Below are 15517 nucleotides of genomic sequence, written 5' to 3'. Positions count from 1 at the left end.
CTAGCAGGGGGTTTGTACATTGTCAGCTTCGTACGGCGGCTTATGCCTCTTGATCGTACCGTATTGCGAAGGGCAAAGTAGACTCGATGTCCTGCTTGAATACGTCGCTGGATCTCCTCATTTGTTTTGTGTTGCTGTCCGCGGCCACCAGCGATCCCACATTCACGAACCCATCTACCACTTCTGGTTCATCGTTGTCAACAATTACCGTCCGCGAAAAGCGCGCCTTGGTCTCGTTTGAGCCTCTATCATGTATGTATTTTGTCTTCGACGCATTTATTTTAAGCTCAATCCTCCTGGCCTCTGCTATCAGTCTTGCGCAAATGGCCTGCGCCATGATAATGTTTCTGGCTTTAATATCAAATCGCATAGCTTGCGTAGTTTGCTACAATTATTGAAAATCAAACTTCTTGGTTGGGTATCTGCTCGTCGAGTTACCCCCTCAAGAGCGATCTTGAAAAGCATGCAGGATTAGTTGTCAGCTTGTTTCGACCCTGGCCGCGTCTCGAAGAGACTCGATCCTATGGACTCTTACAGCCTCTCCCAGCCGAGATTCGAACACACATGCCTCGATGCCAACTTAGAGGCAAAATTTTAACATTTCTCTTATTTTATTTCAATTCGATTTTTTTTGTCAAATGAAGAACACCCAACTTCAACCTAACTAGCTTTTAACTGAAAATAATTCTCCATTTCCTGAATAAACTGCCCCCCCCCCCCCAAGAAATTTTTCTGGCTACGCCCCTGTCTGAAGCTGAACATGTTGAAGAATGATATTTTGTTCTTCCATACAAAATTTATGGGAAACTCAACACCAATATTCAGCGATCAAGAAACTATGCTGGGAAACGTCAGAAAACGATCACGTTAAATGCATCTTGTAGGAAATTTTCTATACTTTTTGGAAACTAGGTGGCTTTCTGCGCTTTACTGCGCTAAGGAAGTAATATCGATTTTTTGGCGGGTATATTAGAAGTGATTTCTTCTTGTTACTTGAAGGAATGATTTTCTCTTCCATAGGAGAATTCCACGAAAGTCCTAATTAAAAATGCTCCGGGTTTGTTCAAATTTTGTGTAGTTGTTTCTTTTCGTAAAATTTTAGACCCCTGATTTTTTTCTTGGCGCTTAGGGTGTCTTTTTCTGAGTTAGAGTGGTGCCAAAAATCTTCATTTTTGACCAATTTTCTTTCTTTAAAAATTCGTAACTGTTGACCTACTGAACCGATTTGAATTTATTTTTATATAGCGAAGATACCTTACGATGGCGCTTCGAAAAGCTAATTCTATAGTTTGAACGAGCTTAGTGAATATCGCAATTTACTAAAGTTTTTTTTTTGTAATAATTTTTTTATGGTTTGTGAACCACCCTAATGCATTATGATACAAGATTTTTATGCTTTCAACGGCAAATACAAAATTTGCCACATCAAAAACAAAAACCACAGTAAAACAAGTAAAAAACGAAACTATTTTTTTTAATTTTGTGGACCACTCTAATGAGCGATCATTTTTTTTTCGATTTCGGATCCCAAATTTGAACTCGGTGACCCAACATTGGTTAAAGATGTTATATTCAGCCGATTTGAAGTAACTTTTGACTGGAGGAGCGCCACTGTGCGCCGGCTCATTGATCAACGGATCAATAGTAATGGTCCTAAGAGGAATAATTTCACCGGACGGCCTCGGTAATGGGCACGATGTAGGGCGAAAAAACAACCAAGCGTCTCTGAGCTCAATCTCAATTCACCTGCGTATCTGCTAAAATTGAAAAGAATAGCTCTTTCTTCGCTGATATGTCGATTAATTTTTGCTAACATTTACTTGAACTTGAAATCCGACTCAATCGAACAAGACAGATCGCCATTAAACTACTTTCTAAACATGGGCCGACTATCAAATTTAAATGTATGCAATAAAACATGGTTAGATTTATTGCGATCACCAAACGATTGCGGAAGTCGTATGGCTGATAGAAAGAAATTTAAAATTAGCTTTTACCAACGGCCATAAACCAGTAATTGATCGAAAATAAGTACTTCGATACGCAAAAAGTTGTTCCACGTTTATGTTGATGTTTTTTATTAGAATCATCATTTCACGTATGTTTTCCCCTAATTTGATAATGGTACTGATTAAAACATTTCAATTGGGGTTATACCGCTGTCGATAGAAAAAGTCATAAATTCTCCGATATTAAAACTCCAAAACCAACCCATAAAACCAACTTTTACCAATATCCTGTCCTGTTGGGACTACCTTCCGGCAGTACACAGAAACTTTCATTCAAACAGTAAAATTAATTTTGCCATTTCGATTCGTCCCAGTTCTTCGGCTAGTCACAACCAACCTTATGGCACATATTCGACCGGCCAGCGTTGAACACTAATAAAGAGTTCTGTTCAAAGTAAACATAATCGAGTTTATTGCCCCCTCAGCCTCAGTACCCAAGCCTTTACACATCGCCGTTCAGCTTCAAGCTTCGGAGTCCAATGAAACATAGAAATGGGAAGAAAAGACCCCAGCCCAGCATCATGATGCTATAAGAGCATCATCGGCATCATCATCGTCATCACCATCACGTGTGCACATATGTTATGTTCCATTATAAACACATTCCCCCTCTCCCCACGGCTGCGATAGTTTGCGAGCAGCAACAGCAACATAAGTTGCTCATTGAATGGTGTTAAAGTGCAGACCCCTTTCGGTGCTCCCTGTTTTGCCAGCAAAAGGCCACACGTTAGCATTGAATGGCCAACAACTTGACCTATGCGCCGAATGCAGTCACCGCCATTCAAGTGGATGCCGAGAAGCTGCTACTGCCGTTGGTTGCCAGTCCTTTCCATAATTCCGGCCGGGCTAACCATGTTCACAACCTAATATGCTACTGTAAAGATACTGTAAAGAAAGAGGAAAATCATAAAACCAAGTCGACACCAACCGAACCGAACCGAACCGAGAGGAACCTGCTTGAATCGAGGCAAAGCATCGGAAAGTAGAGACCGGCGGCGGCGGTGCCGGTGACTTTACAAATTTGCCGGTGACGAAATTACTGAACTGTCCTGATTCAAGTGCTTGCTAGCACGCTAGATAGGGTTACCAGTTGGCCGACCTTCGGATTCAGGTAGGATGGCAATGCTGGCATGTGCAACAACCAACGGCGAACCGCACCGCAAATGGCGAACGGGCGCGCGTAAAACCAGTAGATAATAAATCATCTAGTCGTTGCGAACCGTTCTGCGGGGCGGGCGATGCGGTGTTACTAGATGTACCTACGGTTCGCAAGGAGGATAGTGTCCTCCGAAGAAACGCTTCAGTCTTCAGTTGATTGTTTCGTTCACACCGTTCTCCTCGCCCGCCGTTGCGCCGCTAGGACCATCGCCACCGGCTCGGTTCGGGTTGGTGGCTTAGTGGAAGCGCAACGAACGGAAGAGGTCGTGTGCTGAACATTAGTTGCGAAATAAATCACATAATCACACAAAATATTGCATCTTAGCACATGTTCATGAACCTCTCTCTCTCTGTGTCGATGCGCTATCTTTATTTTTAACTTTAGAATCAATGGGGAGAACTGTGCGATGGAAGATGGCAGCATAAAGAACAGTTTGGATGAAGTGAAGTTTTTGTGCAAGGTTTCTTTGTTTGGAAATTTTCGTTTGATATATCCTGGTCAAATAAAATGCCAATTCACCAAAAAAATCACAAGCTACCTATACCATTTTTCATAGTTCTCATACAAATTTTTATTTTATTTTAATTTTATCAAGTTTTGTATACAGACGTTTTTAATACACTTATGAATAAAGATCAACATTTAAGAAATTGAGAAATTTTTTAATCCAACACAACGCTAATTTGCAAAAAAAATGATTCTCATAAGCTCATGATCTCATCGTAAAACAAACAGTTTTATTTTAGATTATATTCCCTTTTGGGACCTTTTGGCATTTACTAAAGGCCATTTTAGGCTTTATAAGCGCTGCTGTCCATTTTGTGCATGATTCGGTCGGTATCCTTGCGACATGGCTGGCCCACCGTATTCTCCCAGCTTTCACCAGGTGTACGATGGGAATCTCTCCAAGCAGTGCATGTAACTCGTGATTCATACGCCTCCGCCACTCTCCGCTTACCGTTTGTACTCCGTCAAAAATAGTCCGCTACATCTTTCGTTCAAATACGGCAAGTGCACGTATGTCTTCCGTAAGCCAAGTTACTGTCTCAAGTCCGTAAAGGACTACCGGTCTGATTAACCTTTTGTACAATGTCAGGTTTGAGCGGCGGCGTATGCTCATTGATTGTAGGCTCGAAGAAGCCTAATATGGAAACGTTTTTGTCCTTTTTCTGGGCATTAGAGGCGTTACTAGACTGTTTTAAGCTTCAGTTAGTATCTCCTAAAACGTTTTTTGGTCATTTTGAACTCAATTCAGGATCACCTAATTTCAAGACCTAATTTCTGAGCTGCAGAAGAGTTTTTTTTGCCCTTTTGGCTTGTCATTTTTTCATATTCTTTTATGACATTTTTTATCATGAGAATATTTTCACTTTTTTCGTTTACTGGCTTCTAGAAGCATTTTTCGAACATTTTTCACTTAATTTAAGTAGATTTTAGTTTATAACAATTTTTGAACATTCTGGATAATTTCTTTATCATTTTTCTAATCGCATTGTATGCCATAATTTAACCATAATTGGGCTTAATTTGGAATCAATTTTTCACATGGTCATTGCACAGTGGGCCAAAAGAGCGAAAAGGGGAACTTTTTCCTAGTGTCTTTTGCTTTCAGTTTATCATTTATAGTCTTTAGCACTTTTGTTCGTATGAATATGCCATTATCGAAGCTCTTAAAATACACGTTTTTGCAGAAGACCGGAGATCTATTGGACCTTTACTTGCTGAGTTATCGCATTTTCAAGCTTTAAATTTCCATAGCTTCACGAACCCATGGGGTAAAATGGGGCACGTGGATTTATGAAATCAGCACTGCATCTTAAAGCTTAAGTCGAGTACTATAAACTTGTATGGGTTCCGCTTGTCCCCAACCACCCAAATGAGAGAAACACATAAAACGTATGCTTGCCGTACTCTCACTTGGGTGGTTAGGGACAAGCGGAACCCGTACAAGTTTATAGCACTCGACTTAAGCTTTAAGATACGGTGCTGATTTCATAAATCCGCTTGCCCCATTTTACCCCATGGGCTCGAGAAGCTAAGGAAATTTAAAGCTTGAGTATGCGATAATTCAGCAAGCAAAGGTCCAAGTGATTTGCGGTCTTCTGCAAAAACGTGTATTTTGAGAGCTTCGATAATTGCCTAGATAATTGTATTCTTGTAAAATGCAACTAACAAAAGCTAAGCATGAAAAATCAAATTTTAAAGAAGCTTTGAAGAATACGGCCTATAGTTCAGCACTTGATAAAGATAGAAATTTTACTTCTTCAGCAAAGTTGCTTGTTTTTACAATATTTACAACTTTGCCGAAGAAACTATGTCTATATTTCCTAACACAAAAAAGTTATTTTTTTTAATTTCATTATAGTACGCGATGACTAACCTTTGACAGGGGGGGGGGATGTGTCCAGTGAGCGACACGCCCTGGCAGGTGTTGTGGGTTCAAATCCGGTTATAATCTCTGATTACAGCTTGGTTCGACCCATGCACCTTCCAGCATTGGACAAAAGATAGGAGTCACAACGACAACTTGTTAAGCATAGCTACCTATTACCCCCCCCCCCCCCTTCCTTCCCACCCTTCCCCTTAATTCCCGGAAAAAAATATTTCTTCATTACTTCCCTTACCGTCCCTTCATCAATTGTAGAATCATCGTTTCAAAAAAATATTAATGATATAGGCGCAAAAGTAGCAGATGCGAAGATTAAGTCAATTCTTATACCTACTATATTACATTAAATTCACAATAATAATATTTCTAGCGTTCGGTTTTTGGGGTTTAACGATGGATTCCCGTTATAAATACTGCACACTAGCTCTTTGGTCTCGAGGGTTGGGAGGTCGATGCGATTGTATGATTTAAAGCTTATGTCGACTATCGCGAACGCCCAGGTCATACTGCGCTCAATATGCTTTATAGACCTATCTTGGGACAAGTGCAAAAATGCCAGGAGGATGAAAGTTGAAATTTGTTCCCTGGGTCGAGCCTTGATAAGTTGATAACCACTGATGGTCCGAGATTTGTGTCCCTATTGGTCCACCTGCGGGCATAGGCATGTCGCTTTGCTTGGAGCTCTACCTGTGTTTTAATGGGCGATATTGCCTGTCTCGTCAGGTAGAACTGGTGTTTGAGATCTCCCTCATACTCTGATTATGTCAACACAAAAGGGTCCAGCATAGAGTTTTATACGCTACTAGCTGACCCGACAAACTTCGTATTGCCACAAATTAAACTGTGTTGTACATAAATCGTGAATCTCGGATGACCTTTGTCGCAATCTTGAGTTTTGCAATTTTCTGGGGAGTTCATAGGTGTTTTAATAAACAAATTTTCCTCACAGTAAAGTAGAAAACAACTCCCCCTATTGCTTAGCCTGATAAAATAAAGCGGATAGCATTTAAATATTCGCCATCATTACAAACCATTTCGCCGAATACCATTTTGCGGAACACCAATTCTCGGTTGATCATAACGTGGAATATAGAGTTTCGCAGAATACCATTTCGCGAAAAACTTTACGTGGGATGTACCATTTCACGGAAAATCTTTTCGTAGAAAGTACCATTTCGCAGGGGTGACCCAACTGAAGGAAAGTGATAGAGTTTGACCAAACTCGTGTTTTCCGAAGAGGATTATTCCGAGTTTTATTTTCTCAAAATTTTGTTTGATGTAGTCCAATAAGTTTAAATATTACTACAAATAGACGAACATTAGCAAAACTTGATACTTTCCGATGGGTATTAGTAAAGAGGTGGGCACCATGAGATTCGCCGGAAAATTTTACATGAGATTACTTATATTTCATCAGTTGGCAGACCATTTCTGAATTTCGTTCGTTTTAAGCCAGTTTTCCCCATAGTGCAATGAAGTGTTAATAAAGCCCTTTTCAAGTTTCGAAATTACTTCGAACTTTCGAATAATCTCAAGAGTGAAATACCACATTATTAGACATAACAGTGCATTATATCGCTCGAATAACTAGCGCATTTAAATAATAAATCTATAAAAACTTGTACGAATTTGTTACTTTTATTTAAATATATGTAAAAGTATCCAGAACATCAAAAATTTATTATGTTGATTCTATGTTTAAATGAAAATGCTATATAACTTTAACGACAAGGTCGTCAGAGTACATATATGGCAGTCAGTACGGCACCGAATATCACCCTTCCCTTCCCTTCTTCAGTGTACCAACATGCTCCCATAGACTCGGGAAACCATTACAAAAAAATAAAATTCGTTCAACTAACCTGCTAGCCGTAATAAGATCTTGCAACTCAAAGCACTAAACATTGCATTCTATAGGTTCTATTACTTTTTGAGGCATAAATTACACTAAATATTGAGATTTCTGCCCAATTAAAATTCATCACTATATTTTTACTTTTTCGCCGTCGATTTTTCAGTAATTTTTTTCGGCCGTTCCATTCGTCCAATGACTCGCGAAACTTAACGTGAGGCACGGAAAACTTTAATTCAACACCCGAACAGTTATTTAGTAAGATATTATAATGATTTTTCCCAAACTGTTCACATGAATTGATAGGAAAAACTTCACTTCGTTTCGATTGCAATTCCGAATCCGCGACCGTCGTTGTTGTACGTTGTCAAGGGAACGGACGTTTATAGGGAGTGATGCCAACGTAAACATTTGAGCATGAAATTGACCAATTATTTTCGCTATTAAATTAAAGGTCGTACAGTGTCGATAATATACTCATAAAATTCACTGATAATAAAATTCACCGTAAACAACATTTTATATCATAGAATTACTGTCGGATCTAGTTCAACAGCATAAATAGATACACGATTCTACGTTTCATAATTGTTCATAACAGATTATTACCTACTACTAGCAACTCAATTCTCAACAAAACGATAGTGGCAACAAGGACTGAAATCAGTAAAAAAGCAACTGGACTCTGACGACCTTCACCTTAAATGAAAATGCTGTAAAAATGAAAATGGTAGACATATTTTGCTAGACACGTTAATTAAGATGAAAAAGTTGCTGAAAATTGAAAGATTTCAATAAAAGTGCTCAAAATTAGAAAACATGCGCAGAATTAAGCACGCTTACGTTACGGTAGTTATTTGTTAAATTTTTGGTTTAGTTTCTAGTTTTCATTGAAGTTGCAATCTCGAGTTAGAGTTTGGTGCAGTATTTTCTTGTATATCTAATTCTAGAGGTATGTTTTTCCAACTTAGATTAAACTGTCGCCGAACTAACCTTTAACTTAACAGCTATTAAACATATGTTCATCCAATGATATCTTCAAGCCGCACAAATTGCTCCAACTTTCATCACCTAATTCCTTTACAAGCGTCATTGCTCACAATGATAAATTTTCCGTTGTGATTTCTTCCCGCAACTTTGCGTTTCATTCTTGAAACGCGGCACGACTAAAAATAAACTTGCATTATTTTTCCGCGCAGGATTTTCATTTTCTCTTATTTGTTGTTTGTCAACGTTGTAACTTTTTCCACGTCACCACGTTCCTGCTGGCTAGCTGGCTGGCTGGCTTGCTGGCCGGATTCAGTTCCTACCAAGTGGATTACTGTGGCACGGAATGGAATAACACTGAAAAGCAAGAATCGTTTCGCTTGGTTTAGCCCCAGGATTTGCAACTTGCAGATCGCTGGAAATGTGAATCGTTAATCATCTGTGCACCGCACCGGGGAGATTTCTTAGATCTTGTGACAGTCAAATTTATGCGGTGGCGGCTTACATAATTTACGTACAATTCCGTACGGAACGGTACGCGCTAGTTTTGACCGGTAAATGGTAAATCATTGTGAAATATTGCTTTAGAAAATCACGAAGAAACAAAACAGAAAAGCAAACTTTTTTAATTTTTACTCACTGTTGCTCGCAACATTCTGAATAAATGTGTAAAAATTAATTTCAAACTTCTAGTACATTAATCGCTCGCACTTGCCGGTCAGTGGTCAGCGCACCAAAGCTGCTAATGAAATCTAATCTCCCCTGTCAAAATCCAATCGGTAATCGTTTTATAGCGACCAGTAAAAGCGCAATAAAAAGCCGTTTTATTTCACAATTGCTATGCTGCCGATCGTTTGCCATAAATTACTCAACCGCAGCCTGGGGAATGGAACGAGTCGAAGCAGGGCTTTTAGTTGCAATAAAGCTGCATCAAGTCGCAATGTGTCACCGCCGATAATCACGCAAATCAGCTAAAATATCACAGCATAGTAGTTCTACATTAATATTAGCGGTTGTTGGCAATTTGTTAATCCAAAATCGGAGCTTTTTTTTCTTACTGCAGCTTCCACTTGTATGCACCCACGAAGCAGCCAGCCCCCTGTTGAACAGAGGAGAATAATTAATCCGAGCATATGTGTTGCATTCAACTACTTACGGTAAGAGTGCATACAAATACTTACTAGTGATAGCCGTGCTCCAAGAAGGAGAAAAAATGAACCTGGCTGACAGATTGATCTATGCCGTGCACATTTTACCACTCTGCGCCCGCCACGAACAGCATTAAACGGCCAAAGGAGCTCAGCTGATACCCTCCCAATAACCTAATAACACGCGTGGTACCGAGAAGAAAAACCAACTTGTCACGCGGTGCCATTAATCACATGTTTGCGCCCGCGAGAGAGGACAGGGAAAAAAATGGTGGAACAGCAGCAACAACATGATTACCAATAACACAAGCAAACCGTCCGCGGCCGCACGTCCACCGGTGCCATTCCGTCCCCAGAAACCGAAAACACCTTCCGTCGCGGACATGGAAATAATAAAGAAAAAACAGCCGAGCGAAACAAGGCGCTTTTCATTAAAACAGGCAAGTATCGCCTTGACACTGCTTTGACCATTCGGACCCCTTTAGGTCGGGGTAGCGAGGCAGAGGCAGAGACACTCGAGGAACAACAAAAAGCGAGGAAAAAATAGCGCAACTAAACCGGTCGTCAATGCAATGCAAAGAAGCACTTATGCAGCGCAATGCAACGACGGCGGCGACAGCGGTGGACCAACAACGAACGGGTCATCTGTTATGGAATAATCATCATCCCCTGCAGAATAGTGGGCAGCAGCAGCAGCAGCAGCAGCATACAACGGGGAGGAGAATGTTGATGTTTGGTGGATGACCTCCAATGCTAGGCGGGTCTGCTGGTGCATGCTGTCAGTCGTAAAATCAGGTGGATTAGAATCAAGTCAGTTTCCCTGGCCTGCTGCTGCCGGGGAATGTGTATATTCTATACTTTTTATAAGTTAAGTGACTGTTGACATTAATTTGCTTGTTATCTTAAGCTCTGCTCAAGAGGGAACCATTATCCTAAATTATCGCAAATGTTTACTATTTAATGAGAACTAGTTTTTAGCTAATTATGAGGTATGTTGGTTGGTCACGTACGGATCCGTAAAGCAACGTAATATTTTTGCATTTATTCTGAACTTAATACAGAGCAGTTCTCTAACCCTTTGATATACTTTATCAAAAGATTGTAAAATTCTATCTTTATTTATTTTACTAGAAATGCTAATTTCAATTGACTTGAAAGCCAGTCGCAAACCTTTTCGCGTATGACGCTTATTACGATCAACAATTCACCAAACAAAGTCGCAAAGTCGTAAACAGCAACTGTCAACAACAGTTATTAATCGATGATGCTTTTGTTACTCAACTGACATTTAAGATGAAACCTTTTTGACCCACATCACGGCTGTTTTACTATGTTGCCGGAAATGTGCAATTTACAATTACTGAAAGTATATCATGTCAACAATAAAACCTAACTTTGAACTAGCCGTAGGCGAATGTGTTCATGCAACAATAAAATCTTTATCGAGTTCAATAAAATTGTGTCTATACTACAGTCAGTCTGATACGAGGGAATCACGCATTGGAGTACGTCAGAACTATGACCGGTAGAAGGATGTCAGCATAGCAGTAATTTGTACGATAAATAACAGGTTCTTGCCGTCATGAAAATTGTAGTTTTCCCTCGTTGCCGCTAAAAAAGCTTTTCTATTACTTTGAGACGGACCCTATATGTAATTCATGAATAAACAGGATTAGTAGTATGAATTTCACAAAAATTACAAATGTGCGTCCGGCCGCCATGAAGTAACGTCTCAACGGAACCGGTCGCCATGAGACAAAATTGAATATTTTAATAGTTACCATTACCGTAATTACTGTTCCATATAAATTCTCAGATCTGCATCAAAAGAACTGCACAGGATTTGTCAACTGATTCTTATAGATTTTTGTCCACTGAATTCAGAAAAAATAATAAAAATTGTCCATCACGTCACGTTTTTAGGCAATACTTGTTGAATAATCTTGAAAGTTGGTTTTAGACATAAAGCAGCAGAAATATCCCGGTCGTAATTGACATTAAAAATTAATTTCAGAATTGTATTTATTAATGTAAACTCTTCCATATTTTGGAAGAAAACCATATATGATGGAGAAACTATAGAGAATATTATTATAAAGCAGTTTTGGTGCGCTCAAATATACCCACTTGCGCTCAGTCGACTGTATTGCCTTATAGAAGCAAATTCGGTAAAAGTCATGTATGAAACATTTGTTGAGCTGAATGCAATCTAAAATCTTTCTGAATTGAGTACTCTATTATTTTTTGTATTTACGCAGTAATAGTGTTGCAACTTCATCCTTAGCGCAAAAAAAAGGTTCTATTTACACTCAAGTACTCTTTTTACGCGGTTTGTTTTTTCGATTATTAAAAATGGGGCAACTTAGGGACCATTCATTTATTTCTCAATACATTTAGGACCGGCCCGACATTTGTCACGTAGTTTGTAGATGGTCCCTAAGGTGCACCGTCGTTAAGTAATCGAAAAAAAACAAACCGTGTTAAAAAAAACTTTAGTGTATATAACAAGGTTTAAAGACCGTTTTTATTATAAAGAAAAAATAATGCACTACTCTATTAAGCAAAATTGTAGATTACATTCAGTTCTACAAATGCTTTATACATGATTTTTATAGATTTTGCTTCTGTGTGGCACCGCAGTTGAATGTACGTCAGTGAGTACAGTAACCCTGTGTTGAAGACAAAAACCCCAGGCACCCCAGAAAACATATAATTCACCTAGAATATATCATGCATCTGAAAGAAATTTTTTGCAGACCTGCGTTATTCAATCACTTTTTCAAGAATAAAATTTTCAAGATGAAAAAAAATTATTTGTCGGCGAATGTATGGCTTTGATAGAATGTTTCTTTTATATATATTAAGTTCTCCTGTTTAAAATTTACGGATGTTGCGGGTTAGATGACCTAAATTTCATCAAATGAAAAAAAATCTCTGAGTCATTCAGTTATTTTATAGAATCTATAGAAAGAATAACTCTACTTACATGAATTTTGCTCAGAGACATTTTGCATTTGGCTTTTGGATTACCAGACCTAATTTCTGAATTGTGGACTTTCTAATTTTCTGACCTTCTGATTTTTTGGCTTCCTGACCGGCCTTTTGACTTTCTGATGATCTGAATTACTGCATTTCTGATGTTATGATTTTCTATCTTTGCGACTTTTTAGCTTTCAGATCTTTCGACTTTCCGAACATCTAGCTTTTTGGACTCTCTGTCTTTCTGAACTTACTGAATTTCTGATTTTGTGACTTATTGAATTTCGATTTTGCGATTTTCTTACTCGCTGTTTTTCAGCCTGTTTTACTCTCTGACTTCCGAAAGCTCTGACTTACTGAATTTCTAATTTAGTGACTTTCCGATCTTTTGACTTCCTGAATTGCTGACCTTCTGTATTTTTGATTTTTGACTTTCTGAATTTTTAGATTTTCTGGCTTCGTGGCCTTTTGACATGCTAGCCTTCTAGCTTTCGGGTTTCCGTATTTTCTGACTGACTGTGTTTCTATCTTTCTGATTTCCTGATCTTCTGAGTTTCTAATTTTTGACTTTTTCATTTTTTAATATTTCGATTTTCTGGCTTTCTCATCTTTTGACTTTTCGGCCTTGTGACTTTCCGACTTCCTGACATAATGAGCTTCCCAGCTAGCATTTTCATACGTATATAAAAGATAAAAATCAGCATTACGTACAGATCTACATGCTAATAAACCGAATTTGATGCGCAAAATTGGCATATCTGTACTATTTTGGAGGCGATATACGTGATTAGGAATAATTAGAAGCGTTACGACTATAGAAGTATTTATATACGACAATATCCGATTAAGCGCAACTCGCTCCGTAATGCTATACGATTCTGTGCTGAAAATCGTATGTATGTCAGTTATTATCATTATATACGACAGAAAATCAACTTTGCCTCACTTTATCAAGTTATAATTACGATTTCGGATTTGTTAGGAGATATTTACGATAATTTTCGTACATTGTTATACGAGTTGGTGCTAGCTGAGTTCTAATTTTTTCACTTTCTACCTTTTCGATTTTCTGAGCGTCATACATTCTTACTCTTGACCTTTTGGCTTTCCGATATTTTTTTTCTTTCTGACCTTTTAGCTTTTGAGTTTTCTGATTTTCAGACTTCCTGATTTATTAAATTTCTGATTCTTCGTGTTTCTGAGTTTATGACTTTCTTATTTTTCGGTCTTTTGACTTTCTGTCTTACTGAAGTTCGATTTTCTGCTTTTTTAATTCGTTGATTTTCCAAGTTTTTTCTTTTCAGTCTTAGTAGTTTAGTGACTTTCCGACTTCCTGATCTTTTCGTTTTCCGACTTTTTGACTGTTGACCTTCTAGCTTTCGGGCTTTCTCATTTTCTGGACTTACTGAATTTCTGCCTTTCTGATTTCGTGACCTTCTGATTTACTAGTTTTTTGACTTTCAGATGTACTGATTCCCGAATTTTCTGACTTCCTGATCTGTTGATTTTCCGGCTTTTTGAATTGAACTTCGATTTTCTGACTTCGCGATTTTCTAACTTGCAGACTTTCTCCCTTTTTACTCCATGCCAATGTAGAAAATTTACTCGGAATCTGCACCGATAAATCATTGAATCGCACTTTTACCCGCATCGCACTTTTACCCCTCCTTACTCTACCCTTCTTTATCGACAGACTTCGCAGCCGGCTGTCTTCCCTGACAGCTGTTCTCTCTGACTTCCTAAGGTACTGACTTATTGACTTTCTAAATTAGGCCATTGCAAATTATTTTTAACCCTTTAACGGGTAAGGCCGTCTGTAGACGGCCTTCGCTTTTGGAGCTCCAGAGCCGCATACGAAATTTGTTTAAAATTGACAATATGCAAAATGTGTTCAGAACAGATTTCTTGACATTTTGATATTAATATCACAACATTCTGACTATGCAAAACAAAAATTCCGAAAAATTTCGAAAATAATTATTGGACGAATATTTCCTTTTTTACTTTTGATGAAAAAGCACATCTAGAACGAAATGATTGACCTTAAATTTTTTCTATGAGTAAATTTCATGCTTTGAAAAAATATCTGGGTAGAGCGTTAGACATGGAAAACGGAAAAGAGAAATTGGACTTTTTCTAACCTGGCGCTCCTCCAGATAATTATTTTTGCATAAAAATCAGAACTTAAGCTTCTTTTGAGTGTGCTTTCATGATAAAACAGTCTATAGCTTGATCGCATCGTTTTTACGATGTTGCCCGTTAGAGGGTTAAGTTTTTGTCCGGTGTCCCCCGCCCTTCAAAATTGGCTCTAAAAATCGGGGGGCAAAAGAAAAATTTGTTAAATTTGAGTAAAACATTTTTGTATAAAATTTATTATCTGTGCTTAAAAAACTTGAAAAAAGAGTGTTAATGCTTCTAACAAGAAACAAAAATGGATATACAAATAATGTAGCTTCCGAAAACCGGCAAAATTTTTTTTTCGATTTTGACTCTCTTTTGGAAGGTATTTTGCATGGAAAATAACAACGTATGTTTCAAAAGCAAGAATAAATTCTTGCTTTAAAAATTTGAATTTGTTTTGCGTTATTAAAAAAGATTCGTTGCTTTTTTTGCCTCCCCCCGCCCCCTTCAGTTGTCTAGCACCGGAAGGACAAAAACTTTAAAAAATATTTGTAATGGCCTTAATGAATTTCCGATCTATTGACTTTCTGACTTGCTGAACATCTTTCGGGCTTCCGCGTTTTCCTACTGGCTATATTTCTGCCTTTCTGATTTCCTGACCTTCTGACTATGTGATTTTTGACTTTCTCATTTTTGTTGGACATTTTGATTTTCAGGCTTTCTGATTTTTTGACTTTTCGTTTCTTTTGACTTTCCGTAATCAAAAGTCGAAAATCAAAAGTCCAAAATTAATTGCCGAAAATCGAAAGTCGAAGTTTATAAGCAGAAAATAAAAAGTAAAAGCTAAAAATTCAAAAAAAAAATGAAAAACTA

This window comes from Sabethes cyaneus, chromosome 3 (assembly GCF_943734655.1).
Source record: "Sabethes cyaneus chromosome 3, idSabCyanKW18_F2, whole genome shotgun sequence".
NCBI classification, from domain to species: domain Eukaryota; kingdom Metazoa; phylum Arthropoda; class Insecta; order Diptera; family Culicidae; genus Sabethes; species Sabethes cyaneus.
This window is presented reverse-complemented; position numbering follows the sequence as displayed.